Raw genomic sequence first — 20,635 nt, forward strand, 5'->3', positions numbered from 1 at the left:
TTTACTAGAGACATGTTTATCTTTATTGCCAAATGACTTTGCCCATACTTTCCTGACTGAGACCTGATGCCTGCTGATCGACTGATGTCCTGAGGACAAAGACTGATTCTGCTTTGTGACCCATAACGAGGATAGGTATAAATAAATTTAGGTGTGATTATTGTGCATATTTTGTTTTTTTCTTTCTAGGTACCAACTGCGCTGTTTTGTCTATGGCTCTATCATAGTTAGATGTTTTCCAAATTTGTGTTACTAAATTGTTTTGTATGAAGCACAACATGCTGATGATATTCTGGTGTTAGTTGAGGATTGAGGTTAGTATGACGAAAAGACTAACGGGGTCATTATGACCCCGGCGGCCGGCGATAATGTGGCGGTAAGTACCGCCAACAGGCTGGCGGTACTTACCGCCATATTATGACATTGGCGGGTTGGCTCCCCTTTCGGAGACCCTACTTACCTGGATCTAGGAGGTCCTCCAGCAGGAGACGGGATGGGGTGCTGCTACCGCCAGCAATGCCCACCAGCAGAACACTGCTAGGACGTATTATTGGTCATAACACAGCTGGCAGCGGTCTACTGGCGTGGCGCTGCTGGTGGTAGCAGCGCCACCTTACCACCATCCCCCGGCATTACCACAGCCGGATTTCCACCATTCTTGTGGCAGAAATCCGTCTGCGGTCATAATATGGCAAATGGTTGGTAGCCGCTGTGACGGTCTTTTGGCAGACGTCGCCGTGGCTGTAGGCGGTTTTTACCACCAAGGTTAAAATGAGGGCCTAAATGGTTGATAGATTTCTCTGCTTAACTACAGGTATTACATCACCTTAACGCCACTGACTCTGCTATTGATTTGCACTGTAACTTTAGAATGTGTTGTAATTCAAGCTTTGACTAGATTGCTTTTCTTCCCCAGCTCTGGACAACCAGCGTTGTTTTTGTATGTGTTTCATTTGATATTGAGATTAATCTACATGACCTTAGCATTGTTAATACAGGGAAATAAACTTTCTAAACTTTACTAAAGGTGTGGTTATTTATGGCTGAAAGGTCATGGTGCGTGACAATTACTGACTTCACTGATTATTGATTTTGTTAATTACTAATGACTATTGATTATTGTGTATTGGCCATTGATTATGTACTGGGGCTATGGTAAGAACTTCTTAATTGCGAATCAAAAGGTTCATCGACTTATTTGCGTCCCCTTGTTAGTACACAAATTAAGGTATGACGCGCTAACAATGCCCCGGAATAGAATGCTGAAGGAGTGAATGGTGGAGCTGAACGGTTGGATTATCTCAGAGGCAATGTGTAAAGTATTTGTACACACACACACAAACACACACACACACTGTAACACAGTGAAAACACCAAGAAAAAAGTAGTCCACACCAGTTTAGAAAAAAAGCCAATATTTATCTGAGTAAAACAAGACCACAGGTACAAAAATCCAACATACAGAAGCAAAAAAATGAATTTTCAAAGATGAAATCTTAGCATAGTGCTTAGAAACACAATAGCTCCAAGTGGGGCTATCACAGCATTTTGACGGAGTCGTTCCCCACAGTCCATTAGCACTTAAGAGGGAGTGTGAGCCGGTCATGGAGTCAGATGGACCCCAAGTACAGTACCTTGGAAAACAATGAGGAAACAAAGACGTTGCATTGAGTCGGGGAAGTGAGGCATCGCTGTAGTCGGTGCAGTGTCAGTTCCTTACTGCTACCGGGGAGGTGAGGCATCGATTCCTTACTTCTGGACAGGGCAGGGGAGGTGAGGTGTTGGTTCCTTACACTTGCAGAGGAGGTGACCCAGTTTCAGTTCCTTATGACCTGGCAAGGTCGATGAATACTGCAGGTCAAGATGCAAGGTGTCAAATTAGCAGTGTTGCAATCACACTAGAGGGCCATAAGTGCTGCGTTTGAGTAGGAGTCGGGCGTCACGGATGTCAGTGACATGGCACTCAGGACTTATACTGTTGTCGGACTTTGGAGGCACTGAAGCGGCATTGGGCCTGTGTTTCAGGTCACAGTTGTTGCACTCAGTGAGGGCCACATCTCCGGTGCAGGTGGTGGGGTGGAGTCAGAGGGTGGCACCGGTTCTGAAAATGATCTGGAGTCGATGTGCTTAGTTTCTTCTTAGTCGCAGCACAGCTCACTTCCAAGGGCCCAGGAACTGGATTTGGCAGTGCTTCGCAAGTCAGGACTCTATGCAAGAGAGCCCAGGTGCTGGTAGGTGAAGTCTTTGATGGCCCTGAGACTTCTTAACAGTCAGCATGCTCAGCTGAAGCCCTTGGAGAACCTTGGCAAGTGGATGTAGAAAGCAAAGCCCAGTCCTTTCACTCCCAAAACAGAGGAAGAAGGCCAGAACAGCAAATCAACAGGCAGAGTGTCAGTCCCTTCTATAGCTTCCAGCTCTTCTTCCTGGCTGAATGTCCTCAGTCCAGAAGTGTTCTAACTTTGAGTGGTCAGGCATTCAGCATGTATACCCATTTCCGCCTTTGAACTAGGCAAACTTCAAAGTCTTTGTAGTGAACTAGACCCTGCCTTAAAAGGGGTTGGAGACTGCTTTGTATAAGGGCAGACACAGCGGTATTCAGGTATAAGTGTCAGCTCCTCCCACCACTCTAGCTGAGGAAGACCCATCAGGGTATGCAGGGAACACCTCAGCTCCCTTTGTGTGACTGTCTAGAGTGAATTCACAAACAGCTCAACTGACATCCTGAACCAGACGTGTATTCCACAGGCAGAGGCACAGAATGGTTAAGCAAGAAAATGCCTACTTTCTAAAAGTGGCATTTTCAAACTTCCAATTTAAAAAACAACTTTACCAAAATATCTATTGTTTAAAAAATTGTGAGTTCAGACACCCAAACTCCACATCTGTATCTGCTCTCAATGGGAAATTACACTTAAAAGATATTTCAAGGCAATCCCCATGTGACCCTATGGAGAGTTAACCCTTGCAATAGTGAAAAACTAATTTAGCAGAATTTCACTATCAGGACATGTAAAACATATCAGTACCAGTCACAGCTCGTGGCGCGCAGAGGGGGTGGGGCAGCACAAGGGTGGGGGGGGAAATAACAATTAAATTAGTAAAAATAAAAAAATACCTCAATCACCGCTGCACCACTCAATCCGCTCCTCTGCTGGCTGCAGACACAGGCTCCCAGCCTGCCCTGCAGCCAATCCTGACACTGATCAGAGCAGAGTCAGGATTGGCTGGAAGAACCCAGGAAGGGCGCTCCCATGCAGACTAGCAGACTGTGCATGCTCTCTCCAGCCCGCAACTGTGTTGCTGGGCTTGAGAGGGCCTACTGCCATGTGTGCTTGTCTGGCCCGAGACGGCTGGCCAAACACACAAGCGCTCTGAGGGGAGTGCTGTGCACTCCCCCTCAGGGCTCGTCACAGCCAGTGGCCCCACCCCTTTTTACCAAAAAATGATAATAAACACAGTTTATTATTGTTTTTGGTAGAAGGTTTGCAGCTGCCTCTGCTGTCGGGGGGGAGCGCCTCCCCCATAATTTAGGAGCCACCCCTGACCAGTGCATGTCCTACATATTAAATACACTGCACCCTGCCCATGGGACTACCTTGGGCCTGCCTTAGGGGTGATGTCATGTAGCAAAAGTGAAGGTTTGGATCTGGCAACTAGGTGCACTTGCTAGGCCAAAATGGTACTTTAAAACTGCACCCACAGACACTGCAGTGGTAGTTCTGAGACATGTTCACAGGTCTACTCATGTGGATGCCATAACCAGTGCTGTGGGCCCACTAGTAGCAGTTGATTTACAGGCCCTGGGCACACACCATGCACTGTACTAGGGACTTACTAGTAAATCAAATATGCTAATCATGGAGGAACCAATCACCAATACATTTGAGACAGAGAGCCTTCACACTTAGAACTGGTTAGCAGTGGTAAAGTGTCCAGAGTCCTAAACCCAACAAAAATAGGTCAGAAGCAATAGGAGGAAGAAGGCAAAAAGTTTGGGGATAACCCTGCAAAAAGGGCCAGGTCCAACAATTAATCTGATGAGAATAACATTGGAACAGCTCATTGCCGAACCTGCATCTAGATACATTGAGCAGATGTTGGTTCAGGCTTTAAGAATCTAGCAGTTTATACATAAGCAATCAACAATTGTTCTACAAGGCTACACTCCTCAGTAAGTGTGTATTTCTTTCTTTTGTTAAGACATAGGTTTGCATTTTTGGCCTGGTTGGTAACGTTGTATAGTTAGTATAGGTTGTGCTTATATAGTTTGAATAGTAACATAGTATAGGTACACACTTACAATTAGGATAGTTGCAATGTTTCTTCATGTAGTTGAAAAGGTAGTTTAGTTGCTTGGACCATGATACTGGTGTGTTAATCAGGAAGGACATGGAAAAGACTCATGACACAATCAGCAGACATTTAAACCATCCCAGTCTGCCAGGCTGGTGATTATGATAGTTGAAGATCAGGAAGATCGAATGTTCCCAGAAGAATGAGGAAAATCTGTTATGCATGTGATCAAGTATGACTGAATTACTTACATATGTGGTGAGAGTATCCACTAAGCAAGCGTGGAACACTTGTTGCTTGTCCTTGAGAGAGATATGGTGCCAGATGGCCCATTGTTGCCTCATTCCGACTAGGGGTTCTGTCGGCCACTTGTCACGCACTGTGTGGCTGTGGGTGGCTTCAGATATAAGCTTGTGTCTTGTGGTTTCTGGCACGGTGGTCACTGCTATCATGGTCTCCTTTTATTTCCTTTCCTCTCATGTTTTGTGCAACTGATGATTTCATCTCACTTCAATTCTCATCTGTCATGGGGCTTGGCTTGTTTTATACTTTGACCTCCTGTGAGCAGTAGCTTGGCCTGCAGTAGATGATCAGTTGCTTAGCAAAGGAATTGTGTTAAATCTTTGTGTTGATGCATGGGAAGCCTCTAAATCAATAACAGTAGCAATTCCGGTAAATAAATGTTTTGCTAGGGTCCCAAGGATGTGTATGATTACTTGCCCTGCTGCCATTCTATAAACCATGTGGATGATTGCTGGGTTTTACTGTGTCTGTTTTAAAACTGATATCTTGGAGTTGTACTCACCCAAACCTTTTGCCTTCCCCCTCCTGTTTTGTTGAATTTATTTTTGTTGCCTTTATGACTGTGCACTTCACCACTGCTACCCATTATTACAATGCGTGTGCTCTCACCGTCTAACATGGTAAAAGTGGCCTACATTTAACCAGCACATGTAATTTATTTGAAAGTCCCTTGTAAATTGCACTACATGTACTGAGGGTCTGTAAGTTAAATCTTACTAGTGGGCCCGCATCACTCACTGTTCCACCCATTAAAATAACCTTTTAAGACCTGTCTCAAGCCTGCCACTGCTGCCTGTAGTGCTGTTTCAATCCGCCATTTCGACCTTGCAAAATTAACCTTTTGACAGGCCAAAAGTGTCATTTTTAATACCTATAAGTCGACCTTAAGGTAGGCCCTAAAGGCTCATAAGGCAGAGTGCATTGTATTTTAAAAGTAGGACATGTGTACTTAGATTTTATATGTACAGTGTAAAATCCTAAAGTCATTTTCACTGTTGTAACGCTGTCACTCCCAATGACTAACACAGGCTTAACTTATTACATTTAATAATTGATAAGTTTGGGTTGGGAGTAGGTAGAGACATGCTTGTTCCACTCAAAGGAATTGCAATTTAAAATCCTCCTCAATTGTAAAGTCGGATTTTAAGTGACAATTCTGAATTACAGTTTTTGCCTTCTACCAGAGTCCTGGTTCACATGACCATGAATGGCTCTGCTCTTGGATTTTTGTATTGCTGCCAGACAGTACCACAAAGAGGACTTAGTTGTGAATAGGATGGGCCATCCTGGCAGGGTGACTGGGAGGAGCTGTACCCATCCCAACAAGCACTTAAAAAAAGGGCTTTGCCTCCTGCACACACAAAGGAAGCAGACACCAGCACTGCCTTGCCTTCTGTCATCCACAGACAATTGGGAGCCTTGACATGGGAATGAGAAGAACTTTCCAGAACCAGCTATGGGATTAGAACTGAGAGCCCCACCACACACACACACACACACACAAATGCTAGCATCAGGAATAAATAATGGACCCCCAGAGCCACTCACCAGAAATCTCCTGAACCTGTGGAAATTACAAAGGAGGGCTGCCCTGCTGCTGAAGGACTGCCATGGTGTCTAAAAAAGTTTTGGCCTCCTTGACTTCAACCCATGCTACGCAGAGTGACACCAAGGGTCAGTTGGCTGAACACTGGTGTGAGGTACAGGGACACAACAATCTTCAGAGGTCTCCTTGCAACTTCCCAGTTGACCTGCTGCACTAACCATGCCTGAGCCCTGCTGCTGGCTTCTGTCTTCAGTGAGTCCTGATCCCCCCAAGAGGTGCCCCCCAAGACCTGGACCCTTGGCTGGCAGCAGAGTGCAGTCCTCCCTACCTAACTGTGGGTGAATTAAAGTCCGATGTAGGGCCTAGCATCTCAGCATTCATAGTTCCTGATTGGAACCAATGCAGCACAATCAACCATGACACAGGACCTCACATTGCAGCCCTACTAGCTGCTGATTAGAACCAACAAAGTGAGATGCAACTCAATGCAGGACTTTTCAGCACTGCAGAGCTCCTGATCAGAACCGACGTCAAACAATTCAAAGCAATTCAAAGCCTCGCAGCAATGACATAAAATAAAACTCTCAGAGGAAGAACCGGAGCCCTGTGTCTAGCCTGTGATCCATCAGGGTCTGTCTGAACTTGTGACTTTGTCCCTCTCTGGCGACGCCAGGCAACCACTATTGGCACTTTGTGCTTTTGGCACTATTTTTACTGAAAACTTTAAAGGTAAATGTCTCTGGTTCTACTGATTGGATGTTTTTCATTCTGGTGTAATTTTATTTATTAAAATGTACTTTATTTTTCTCTAGTTGGCAGGGGATTTGCTTAACTTTCTTACTGTTTGAGTGCTGGCTAAACACTTTTACATATTTCCTCTAAGTTAAGCCTGACTGCTTTCTGCCAAGCTGCCAAATGGTTAAGCACAGGTTAATTTAGTGACCTATGTGGTTCACCCTGATAAGGATTATGGTCATTGCCTGATTTGGGCTTCCACCCTTCTCAACTAATAACTCAATTACTTAAAGCAGTGGTTCTCAACCTCTGGTCCTGGGGCCCCTGGGGGGTCCTCAAATCCTTCTCAGGTGGTCAGCGACTGCTTAGAAAATTAAATAATATTAACAGATTAGGTTCCCAGCTTTCAGTAATGACTTACTGGGGGGTCCCCGGATACCAGTAATGAGTCAGTGGGGGTCCCCGGGTGTCAGTAATGATAAAGTGGGGGCCACAGAAGTCAAAGGTTGGGAACCACTACCTTAAAGCATGCCTTTGGGGAAGTCTGTTGAGCTGGCACTCTGATGAGACAGCACCTTCTTGGAGAACATGACAATTCATTTGTGCTTTATAGGGATCACAAACGTTTCTATGACTCCTGAGAATTTTAAGACTATATAGAAAAACTCTGGGCTACATATTGGCCAACGGATCATTCTATTCGATGGATGCTCTTGGACAACATGGTGGTGCTAAGGATCACATGTTTTAATTTTTAGCTTTCTCTAAGGTGGATCAACCAAGGGGTAAATAGGAGCCATTGTTTCACATTTGCCTATATATATTCATATATGCAATGTGGTTGGCCATTCAACTGAAATTAAGATGGTATGGACTTTGTGTTCATTTGCATATTTCAGTTTAGGTAAGTTTCTGTGGTTTCTTTCCTTCGCTCATGCACGGCAACCCTCAGGTTCTTCAACAAAATATAACATGTCAATAACTAGCCTGTGGGTTATTTGTTTCATGATCTTCCCATTCACATTTAAACGTTCTTACCCACAAATGCTGGCAATAATGGTATATAGTTATTCACCCCAGAGTTTCAGTCCTGAGTCGCAGTAGAGGGGGCATAACTAGAGCAAGGAAGGGGTAATTTCCATTTATTATTGGCCTGTAGTTGCAGACAATAAGGCTAAGAGAACCCAGTTAACAGCCTATCTCACCGGCAGCCATGAGGACAGTGTAAGTTCCAGAGAGAACACTTTGAACATAAATTACTTTTCTTTTCAGGTGCAGATTCTGCTTCTTTCCCTGCACTGATCTGAAAGATAAGCTGTTACACTGGTTACACCCACACCCATAACCAGGTAGAGAGCACGCCCTATCAACCACAGAAAAAGTGAACAAAACTGTAGTTGATAGGGCTTGTATCCCACTCCAGTGAGCCTAGGGCTGGAGACAGTTTGTGTTGCAAGAGCCGATCACTCCAAAGAAAAATTCTACCTCACAAGAGAGGCCCATCTTGGTTCTCCAAGCTACCAGTACCAAGCCTCCTCCATTCCAACTGGCCAGCGTAAGTGAAAGATTTAGTGAAAGATTTAACAATTTACTGTTTTTCCAATGAAAAAGATCTACCTCATGCCCCTGTTATTAACGTAACCAGACCAAAGCATTATGATAGTATCCAGAATTTATGTTGAATTATGTAATCACCCCTACTTTATTGTGAGAAAGTGAAACTATCTTGTATTATAATAAATATCAGTGCCTCAATACTATATTTGAAATGTTAATCAAATTAGGGCGTATTGTAAAAACATTCCAATTTAAAAGAAACATTGCTCAATAATGACACCTTGTGTGAGTGCCGAAAAAGGCACTAAACTGCCCTTCACTGTTAGAAATGCTTGGACATGTATGTGGATGGGATGTTGTGTTAAAGTTTTGTGGTGTACACGTTAGAAAGAATTCGTTTTTAAGAATACAGACAAACCCATCTGTGCTGATGTAAATTTCCCAAAAAAGTAGAATTTTCTTCAACTTGATTTTTTACTCTGTTAGGGCTTACTGATGTGCCCCAGAACCCAAATTTATATGGAAAACACTTCCCTAGTGCACATCACAATGTTAGCAAGGGGCCTAAAAAGTTGTAGCCTACTTGTATATGCAAAAAGACTTTGGCCCTCATTATGACATTGGCGGTAAATGCTGCTTACCGCCACGCTGACGGCCGCCAACATTCCGTCATGGTGGTTCGCCATATTATGACACAACAGTCCTACAGAATACAGCCACATACACAAATCAGCCAGCCCAAAGGTCAGTGATAAAGTGGCAAAACCAACACCCATACCGTTACGCCAACAAAACAACGTCAACCACATTATGACCCACGAATCACCACGGCAGACATTCAACGGCAGTAAATCATTGGCGGTACATACTGTCGCGCTCAGAATGGACACGCACATACAAAACAACACCACATTGGCCTAAACTAAAGACATACACCTGACACTCATACACACACCACCCCCACACCACTATAAAACACACACCCATGTTACCCACAACCATTTACAAATACAAATCATTGCCTCCAGACTGGCACCAAGACCACTGCGACAACTAGACATGCACCACTTACACCCATACATCATTCATGCACCCCAAGTCACACCCCCACCACATTACTCAACACACTCTCACCAACACACATCACACAACACCCATGTCCCCAAAAGAGGCACCCCTGTTTCACAGATGAAGAGTTAGGGGTCATGGTGGAGGAAATTGTCAGAGTAGAGCCACAGCTGTTTGGAGCACAGGTACAGCAGATATCCATTGCAAGGAAGATGGAGCTATGGCGGAGAATCGTGGACAGGGTGAATGCCATGGGACAGCACCCAAGAAAAGGGACGACATCAGGAAGAGGTGGAATGACCTACGGGGGAAGGTACGTTCCACAGCAGCAAGGCACCAGCTCGCCATACAGAGGACTGGCGGTGGGCCCCCACCTCCTCCCCCACAGCTCACAGCATGGGAGGAGCAAGTCTTGGCAATACTGCATTCTGAGGGACTCACTGGAGTAGCGGGAGGACTGGACACTAGTAAGTCAACATTTAGTACTTATCACCCCCCATACCTGTATGCCATCACACCCCCTCACCCTCACTCCCATCACTCCACTCCATCCCACACACTGCACCTACACATATGACTAACCCCAATGCCAAATCCTGCATGCCATACCAATGCATTGACAGCCCTCCCAGCCCTGCATGGACACCCATCACAAAAGCATGCACAGCATAGGGAAACTAACAATCCCACAATACATCACCATACAAAACCAAAAGGTGAAAGAGCAACACCAGTGATAGAGGGGAAGCCAGGGATGTACAATATGTCATACACTTAAAGCATAATACATCACTTTTATCTCCACAGGTACCCCAGCCAATGTCAGTGGAGAGGAGGTGCTACGACTATCCAGTCCCCCAACAGAAGATGCCCCCAGTGATGACAGTAACTCTGGACTTCTGGATCTGGATGACCTACCTGGCTCATCAGGGACCACTGGACTGCCAGCAACCCAAGCCCACTCACAGACCACCACAGAGCCTCCCCCTTCAGTATCCCACACCACAGCACTTACCCAGCGTACCCACACCTCTGTCCCCAGGACACGTCAATCAGCAGTGTTCCCACCTGTACACACCTCTCCCCCGATACAATCAGGGACCTGTGGTCAGTGGCAGTGGCACACCGTTCAGGGGACAGAGGCACAGGCCAACAGGGACACTGGGAGGAGTGCTGTGCATCAGGGGGAGGACAGGACGGGGGAACCGACTCTCCAGGAGGCACTCACTGAGATCCTGGGAAACTACCAACATTCCCAGGACACAATGGGCCAGATCCTTGACAACGTGCAGGAGAACAGGCGGCTGCAGGAGGAACAGTATCAGGGGATCATGGAGGACTTGCAGGCCATTAACACCACCCTGATCTCCATAGCAGGGGTGCTGGCAGACATGGCCAGCATCATGAGGATGGCAGCAGCACACCAGCGGGCCCGTACCACTAGCCAGTCCATTGACCAGCCCTCCACTTCTGCTGCTGCTAATGGGGAGGCGGCCCCACCACAGGACCCACAGGCCACCAGCACCCCTCCCCCTGCAGAAGGTGAAACACCCCGCCAACGTTCCCTGCGAACCAAACAGAAGCCAGAGACACTTGCCAAGACCACCGCCAGGAAATTAGACTCTCCTGATTGTCCCCCTTGTGTCCCACTCAGTCACCTTGTCTACTTTGAACTGCCATTGCTCCCCTTCCAATGGCCCCATGGACACTGCACCTGTGATACGAACAGACTGGGACAATAACCTGGACTTTCCTCCATCATCACCCCATTCCATTGACCTTTCCCCTCAATGTCTTAGCACTACAATAAACGCCATTGAACACAACTAGACTACTAGTATTTTATGTGTTGAAAATGTGTATTTATAGAAATAGTCACATCCATTGCAAATTAACTGTACACTGTGAGAGCATAGAAATAATGACCTGTAACTGGCTGTAGTCAGGACATCAGTACACAGTTGTTATATCACCAACATCTGTAAAATGACAAACCATAGGTGACAGTAAATAAAGATTAAAGGAAGTTAATTCCTTCATGCTACAGCCACACAGAATATTCCACAAGTCATAGAAATGTGCAGTTGCACTGTCTCACCTATGTGTCATTGAAAGTACTGACGGATAACTGATGTTTTGTTGTCCACATCGTCAGCGTCTTCATTCTTACTGTCATCAGGGTCTACTGCTGCCACAGGGGCATCTCCTGTCTCCTCCTCCTGCAGAAAGGGTACATGGCATCTGAGGGCCAGGTTGTGCAACATGCAGCATGCCACTACTATCTGGCAGACCTTCTCTGGTGAGTAGCACAGGGATCCACCTGCCAGATGGAGGCACCTAAACCTGGCCTTCAGGAGGCCGAAGGTCCTCTCGATGGCCAGTCTGGTTCATCCATGTGCTCATTATAAAATTCCTCTGCCCCTGTCCTGGCATTCCTCACAGGGGTCAGGATCCATGATAGGTTTGGGTAGCCAGAGTCACCTGCGAATATTGAGGGACAAAATTTAGCCTTACACAATCCTATGGGGATAACACTTGAAGGCATACACTGACATACAGTGGGTGGGGACTCTGGCTCACCTATGAGCCACACCCTCTGCCTCTGTTGTTGGGCCATCAGATTTGGGACACTGCTATTCCTCAGAATGAAGGCATCATGCACCGACCCAGGATGCCTGGCAGTGACATGGGAGATGAACTGGTCCACCAGGCACACCATTTGCACCTTCAGTGAGTGGAAACTCTTTCGATTCCTTAACACCTGTTCATTCTGTCAGGGGGGACAAACTTAATATGTGTACCGTCAATGGCCCCAATAATATTGGGAATATGTCCCATTGCATAAAGTCTGGCCTTCAGAGTGGCAAATCTTCCACCAGGAAAAAGAAATGTAGCTGCACATGTGCTTCACCAAGGCAGACAATACCCTTGCCAGCACGATTGAGAACATTGGCTGTGACATTCCTGCTGCTGAACCCACTGTCACTTGGAAAGAACCTGCTGCCAGGAAATGGAGCACTGATAGCACTTGCACAAGAGGGGGGATCCCAGTTGGATGACAGATAGATGAGATCAGGTCAGGCTCCAATTGGGCACACAGCTCTGTGATTGTGGCCCTGTCCAGTCTATGGGTGAAGATAATGTGACTGTCCTCCAGTGTAGCTAAGTCCATCAGGGGTCGGTACATGGGGGTTTGTCTCCACCTCCTATTCATCCGCAGCGGTAGGTATCTAAGGGACACAAGAGTGAGTAGGCTGTCACAGTTGGAACAATGAAACCACTACTGCAGTCCACATGGTGCACTTATATATTGGGACAGTGTTAATGGCGAAGTATATGCCAACCTAATCTGTGATGCAGTAATTGTCTATATGACTGTTTCACCCCCCTGAAATGGCGACTGCCTGTACTGTATGTAGGGACAGGTGGAAGTGAGGTAATTCTGCCGACGTTGGGCGTCATGGCGGAAGGCGGTCTTGCACCGCCGTGCAATTCCTCATTGGATAATATGGGGCTCTATGGAGTACAGTGGCCAATGGGGATCTACGCCGGTGGTGATGGTGTACACCGCCGCGGACGTGACCGCCATTCTCTATCTGATTCCTCACTTGTTTCCTGACCTTCAACGGGAGAACACCTACACTGCGTTTGCTGCTGTGACCTGTGTCTGGAACCTACCATGGCCCATGTAACTGGGATAAGGGCCCCAGCCTTCACTTCAGAGGAATTGAAGAGACTGGTTGATGGGGTCCTACCCAAGTACTGACTGCTGTATGGGCCTCCAGACCAACAGGTGAGTATACTTTGGGAACGAGGCATGTGGGAAGGATGCATGGAGATGTGTGTGCAAGCATCGTGTAAGGGGGGGTGGGGTGGAATGTCTTGTGGCGGTGTACATGGTGTGCGCCGGACTATGTGTGTGCCAATGGTGATGAAAACGGGTATGGTGGACCATTTGTGTGACAGGCTTCACTGTTTGTTTAATGTTGTTCTCCTGTCTGCATTGCCTCTGCAGGTCAGCACTCATCAAAAGAAGGGAATATGGCGTGCCATCACCAAGGACGTGTGGACCCTGTGGGCTATGGCAGGCGGAGCACCCACTGTCGGAAATGGTGGGAGGCCCTGAGATGCTGGGCACGGAAGACTGCGGAGGCCCAGCTGGGGATGTCCTCCCAACAAGGACGGGGTGCCCGTCGGACCCTGACCCCCCTGATGGCCTGCTTACTGTTGGTGGCCTACCCTGAGCTGGATGGACGGTTGAGGGAATCACAGCAGCCACAAGGGGGTGAGGACAGTGGGTATCATCACATAATTTGGCTGGTGGAGTGGTATCCGGGTGGTGGATGTGTGTTAGTGTGTGCCCCTAAGGCCAGGCCAGATATTGCCGCATGGGTCATCTGAAGGGTTATGGGTGTATGGCACATACAGGTAACCTAGCTTGTTAGCAGTCCATTTCAGTCAGGGCATCGTGGGTCCCAGGATTACTGCAGTTGACGGTGTGTGGTCCTCATCTTGCCTTCGTAACTAGCTATATCACTGGTAGCGCTATGCATAGTGCTTAAGCCTGTTCCCTGTGTGTGACAGTGATCTGTATGCCAATAGTGGTGATGGTGCAGTCATTGACCCAGTGTATCCTTTGTCTCTCTCCCCCATTTCTTGTTTTGTCATCCTGTCCTTGTGTGCATTAGCATCATCGGGCGGAGGAGCAGGGGCACCAGCGACAGAGGGAGCTGCATCCCACAGGGCCCAGGAGGCAGAGTCCACTGACACCGAGGGAACCATTGGGACGGAGGGCAATGGGAGCACCACGGCAGAGACTGGAGGAGACAACACAGATTCAGATACCTCCTCTAATGGGAACTCCCTGGTGGTGCCGGACACCTCTGTGACCACCCCAGCTGCAGGTACAGCCGCCATCCCCATACCAGCACCACCCTTCCATAAGCCCCTCAGTTGTTTGACCATGCCTGCTCGCCCAGAAGGGTGGGCATCTCCTTCGTCCCAGGCACCTCAGGCCCTGCCCCAGTGAGCTCTGCTTCCCTGAGTGAGGAGGCTATTGACCTCCTGAGATACATCTCTGTAGGACAGTCAACCATTGTGAATGCCATCCAAGGTCTGGCATCCCAGATGCAGCAATGCATTTCTGGAGGGCATTCACTGTGGATTGGTGGCACAACAGAGATCGATTCAGGCTCTGGCCTCATCTCTGATGGCAGCCATTGTCCCTGTTTCTACCACCCCCTCCCAAATACCACTTCTCAGTCCCATTCTCCTCAACCCCAACCCATCCCAGGCACACATACAGACGAGCATGCACACAAGACAACACACAAGAGTGGCACAGGCAAACACAAGCACCACACTTCATCACACAAGCACTCACGCAAGCACCATACAGTTGCAGACACAACAACATCCACTGCCTCCACTGTCTCCCCTTCCTCCTCCTCCTCCTCCACCTCCCTCCCAGTCATGTCCACACTCACACCTGCGTGCACTACATCAACATCCACCACCAGCATCACCACACCAAGCAGCACACACACCTCCACAACAGCCATGCAGTCGTCCCATCTGTCCTCTCCCACCCTGTCTATTCCCCCCTAAAGGACACAAATGCAGATACTCACACACCCAACAACCATCCACCTCACATCAGCATACAGCCTAGGCACCTGCACCCAAATCCAGCAGACATACACCTCCTACAACCACTCCCTCTACCTCCACTCCTATCAATCCTACCTCCTCCCACCCCACTGTCCCTAAAAAGCTTTTGCTTGCCCAACTTGACCTCTTCCCTCTCCCTCCCCCTCATCCTGCCCGTATGAGGAGGGTACCAAAAACCCAACCCAGCACCTCAACCAAACAGTCCACGGGGACAGTGGTGACACAACCTACTCATGGTGGTAAGGATACCACACCTCCATCGACAAAGGGGAAGGAGCCTGCACCACCATCAAAGAAGGGGAAGGAGCCTGCACCTCCATCAGAAGGAGCCTGCACCTCCATCGAAGAAGGGTAAGGAGTCTGCACCTCCATCGAAGAAGGGGAAGGAGACTGCACCTCCAGGCAAGTAGAGGAAGGAGCCTGCACCTCCATCCAAAAAGGGAAATAAGCCATCCACCCCTGACAGGAAGGGTAAGGAATCCACTCCCCATGTAAAAGAGGAGACCAAGCCCTCTACAGCAGCAGAGGCTGTTAGAGTGACAGCTCCACCACCACCAGCTGTCACGGGGCCCCCACCGCTAGCTGAGGAAGTGCAGCCATCAGCAACTGCAGAGGCTCCCCAGGAGGCACCTCCATCCACCAACACACTGCAGCTATCAGCAACTGCAGAGGCTGCTCAGGGGTCAGCTCCATCCAGCACCACACTGCAGCCATCAGCAACTGCAGAGGCTGCGCAGAAGACACCTCCATCCACCACCACACTGCAGCCATCAGCAACTGCAGAGGCTGCCCAGGAGGCACCTCCATCCGCCAACACACTGCAGCCGTCACCGGCAGCGGACGCCATGTAGTCCACCCTCCAGGGGCTGCTGTACAAGGGGTTCCCATCCAGAACCAGTGGGGATGTCATCCACCTGAGAGACTGTGGTTTTGCACTCCCCAGGATAGAGCAAAGGGCATGTTGCCCCATCCAGAACCAGTGGGGAAGTCACCCACCTGAGAGACTGTGGCCTTGCACTCCCCAGGACAGAGCAACGGGCGTGTTGCCCCATCCACAAACAGTGGGGAAGTCACCCACTCCAGAGTCTGTGGTCTTGCACTCCCCAGGACAGAGAAATGGGCATGTTGCCCCATCCAGAACCAGTGGGGAAGTCACCCACCTGTGAGACTGTGGCCTTGCACTCCCCAAGACAAAGCAATGCGCATGTTGCCCCATCCAGAACCAGTGGAAAAGTCACCCACCTGCGAGACTGTGGCCTTGCACTCCCCAGGACAGAACAATGGGCATGGAGCCCCATCCAGAGCCAGTGGGCTTGTTCCCACATCTGGCTGAGGTGCGCCCCCTCCCCCTGAGGTGCCTGCCCATTTGCAAACTGATGCCCCAGCAGAGTTCTATCCGGATGAGGTCAGGATTCGAGTTGGGCCTTAGACTGTGCCCTGTGGCCATGCGGGCCCTTTGAACATTGGACTGGGCAGTGTCCCTTTGTGTACCTGTGTACATATCTGTTTCATTGACAAATCGATAAATTATTTTAAATGTTGATTTGAATACAAACACTTTTGTCCATTCCAGTTGTCCTTGCATTATTCTGTTGTGTTTCGGGTGAAAATTGTTTTTCCTGTGTAGCTGGTTGTGTGTATGGTGTGAGTGTGTCGGGTGTGTGTTGTGCGTGTGTGTGTCACTCTCATTTTCCTCCCTTCCTCCCTTGTGTGCTAGGTGGCTTTACTCACCATTGTTGTCTTCGTCAGCGTTGGTGTTCCAGGTGGAGCATAATGTAGAAGATCATCTGGAAAACTTTCAGTTCTGGTTCCATGGCGGCATTGTTCTTCCCTGTGTCTCCGATTGTGAGTCCTTTCTCTTTTTCATCTCTCGCTCCAGCTTCCATAATTTCTGTCTTTGTGCTGATCCTTGTCAAAAATAAGTGTACACAAGATGTCTAGTAGACAGTTTGCCAGGTAGTCCTTCTTACACATTAATCTGTAAATTGAAATCTTTCTGCTGATCAGGAATACATTTTTGTCATTGAGATGCATGTGCAACGTATAGTGAAATTTACAAATTTATATTTATCAAGCACAATATTGCAGCTGAATCGTAACTGTGTACATGGTTATGCAATGTTACGTATATATCTAGCCAGCCTTCAGCCAGTATACCAACAGTAGTCTGAGGCTCTCCTCAATGGAACAAAGGGAGAAAGAATATTATAATGAGTGCTTCAGGAAAAGGACAAGTGTACATCAAATGTTTGACTTCCTTGCACAAAGCTTCCTTCACACACAAATTATGCTTCTGACTAACTGTTTACCCACACTCTGATCACGACAGCCATGCTGGTGCAAAACAGAGAACCTAGGTCTCTCCCTCTGCTCTGTCAAACTACGGATCCGGTTTCTTACGACTTTGTTTCACTTTGTATGACTTTGTGGTGGAATAAAGACTTTAAATGGTATTGATTTTCCAGTGCACAACTGTTTTGCGCTGGAATAGTGACATATTTGTAGCACAAATAGCGCTTTGCACTGCTTGTGCTATTTTGCTTAAGAGAAAAAAAACAGCAATGGGTGGAGTGTTTAAATTAATCTTACCACTGGTGATCACTCAGGGTCCATCATTATTTTTCCCGCCCTGCGTCCTTAGAGTACACCCATCTAAATATAAATCATCTTTGGGACTGCTCAAATAGGGACAGTTCAGCCCAAACTGCTATGCCAGTCTGAACCAGGACAAAAGCAACCTAAGCATGAATTTACCCAGATTGGGGCTCATCAGTTGGTGAAGCTTGGTTCCAGTGGCACAATGAGCACAGGACTCACATCTGGGCATACTGGGCGAACTTAGGGCATCACACTGAAAAAATCTAAACAGCAATGGGTGGATCACTTGAATGAATCTTAGTCATTAGTAATTACTCATGGCCACATCCCAGTACCATTATTATGCTCCATATGCCACCTCAGTTTATACCCAGATCAGCCTTGCTCCTGCTAAATGGGATCAATCCATCCTGAACTGCCAAGCCAGACCCTTTTGGAAACATTACACAAGCAACCCAAAACCCATTGGAGCATGGTGAAGGTTGATTTGCTTATGGCTGGGTCTAAACGGAGGTGGCATGGTGTGTAAAAAACATGACGGACTGGGATGTAGTCCAAAGTAATTATCAGTGAATGAGATTAATTCATGCATTAAATCCATCACGTTTTTGTATTTTTCGGTGTGATGCCCTAAGCGCAATAGGTATGCCCAGACATGGGTCCCATGCTCACTGTGCCACTGGAACCCAAGTTGCACCAGACTGATGAGCCCAATCATGGCAAAACCATGAACACCAGTGCAAATAGCACTCGCATAATGGTGTCATTTCTGGATTTCCTGTACAACCCTAAAATGAAACTCCAGAACTTAAGGAGAGTAGAGTGACATAATTACATTTTGCACAGGCAATGTTATGAGCCATTCACCTTTGAGTCATCAGATACAAATTGGTCCATGTCAAAAGTAATTCTGTCACTCTCCTTGAATTTGTAGAGAACCCCCAACAAAATACAAGGTAAAACGGCATGCATTCTGTGTTGACCTGGATGATGAGTGGTAATCCTATGATCCAAAGTTTTGCCTTTATAGCCACTTTCACTCTCTTGGGGACCTTGGTCAACCAGGCGAAACTTTGATCATGGGAGGCAGTGTGAAGCTGGATTTGAACACAATATAACACAAGTATTGCAACCAAAATGAAGATGAATTGCCATTCAAGGTTATTAAAAGAAAAAATAACTCTTTAATACATTTTAAAATCGTAGAATGGTAAATGGTTATAAGGAATATAGTTTGAAAGGCTCTTATTTTAAATGTGTTGGCTATATTAACGTTTAATATGAATACACTGTATTTAAAAAAAAGGTTTGAAATTCAAACTTGGATAATTTCCACAACTTAACATCCTTATGACTTGACTCTAACACTTAAATTGGTTAGTAATTAAGTTGGAATTGAAAATGTGCCTTCTTAAAGTAACAGCAAGTCAAGATAGTGAGCCGAGTTATAGTTTTGTCTGTTTTTTGTTTTACTTCTATAGGTAGATATATGATGTTATTTATTTTGTTTATTTTTTAATTTCGAAATCACTTTTTTAAATATAAAAACATATACAAAAACAACTCAATAGTAAGATCTTAAAATCAACTTTTCTAATTTCATTAACCCAAGTGCAAAACAAAATATCCATTGAAAAGTTATTTATTCAAATAAAATTCAGATAAAATACAAGTGCCGTTTTTGATCTCTACTGAGCTTATCTTCTTAAGCAGAGTTGTTTGTTCCTAAAGTAAACTGTGAATAATGTAACATTGAATTTAACCCTGAAATGACATACACAGCAGTCACTATTTCATTTTGTACTCTATAGTTAGGCCTCTAATTCTCCAAGATGGACTAATTACAATTCTCACTGCTAGAATTATTTTATGTAGTTGTTTCTTAGTAAGGAAATCACCTTCCTTGCCAATAGAGGGAATTCGGGAGTTGAAGTTTTTGTTGGCAAATACTCTCGATCTTTGCATTTGATCATTTCTGAGTAGTCATTCAAAACATTTTCAGCTTTGAACACTGTACAGGTTTATCCATTTTTAATATATTTACAACTGGGCGGGAATTCAATATAAAATGAATTACCTGCAACACAGACATCACTTCCTATCAAGAAAGCAGTACATGCATGTTAGACTTCCCCCTCTCTGAAGGGATATCAGTAAACTTTGTGCCTCCGCCCTCGTGTTTTCTAACCTCATTTTGTTGGCTTTTAGGGTTCTGTTCACTTTAATATGGCTAAAGTGAGTGTGCTCTCTCCTTTCAACATGATGGAGTTGGCTTTCATTCAGTTGCCACATTTAATTTACTTGAAAGTCCCTAGTAAAGTGAAACTGCATGTACCTGGGTCTGTATTTTAAACACTACTAGTTGGCCTGCAGCACTGATTGTGCCATTCACTTAAGTAGCCCTTTTAAACATGTCTCAGGCCTGTCATTGCAGCCTGTGTGTGCCTTGCCAGGCCTTAACCTTTCTTTTTGATGCATATAATTCATCCTTGGTAGGCCGTAAACAGCCCATAGGGCAGAGTGCAGTGTATTTAAAAAGTTGGACATGTACTATTAACTTTTACATGTCCTGCTTAGTTAAAAAACTCCTAAATTCCTTTTTCATTACTGCCAGGCACACCTCTCTCATTGCATAAAATTGGGTTACCTTATTACATTTACTAAGTGAAAAAATTAAATTTGTGGCAAGTAGAAAAGTCTAGTTTGGTCTCTAAAGAATTGTAATCTAACCCCTCTTTAATGGTAATATTAGCTTTTAAATCACGATTTTGTAAATCCCAGTTTTAGAAAGTTGCCATTTTCCTGTCCCAACCATTTCGTGTATGCGGCCTGTATCCTGTGTATAAGTAATTGGGTTACTGGTTG

Source organism: Pleurodeles waltl, chromosome 7, assembly GCF_031143425.1.
Source record: "Pleurodeles waltl isolate 20211129_DDA chromosome 7, aPleWal1.hap1.20221129, whole genome shotgun sequence".
NCBI lineage: Eukaryota > Metazoa > Chordata > Amphibia > Caudata > Salamandridae > Pleurodeles > Pleurodeles waltl.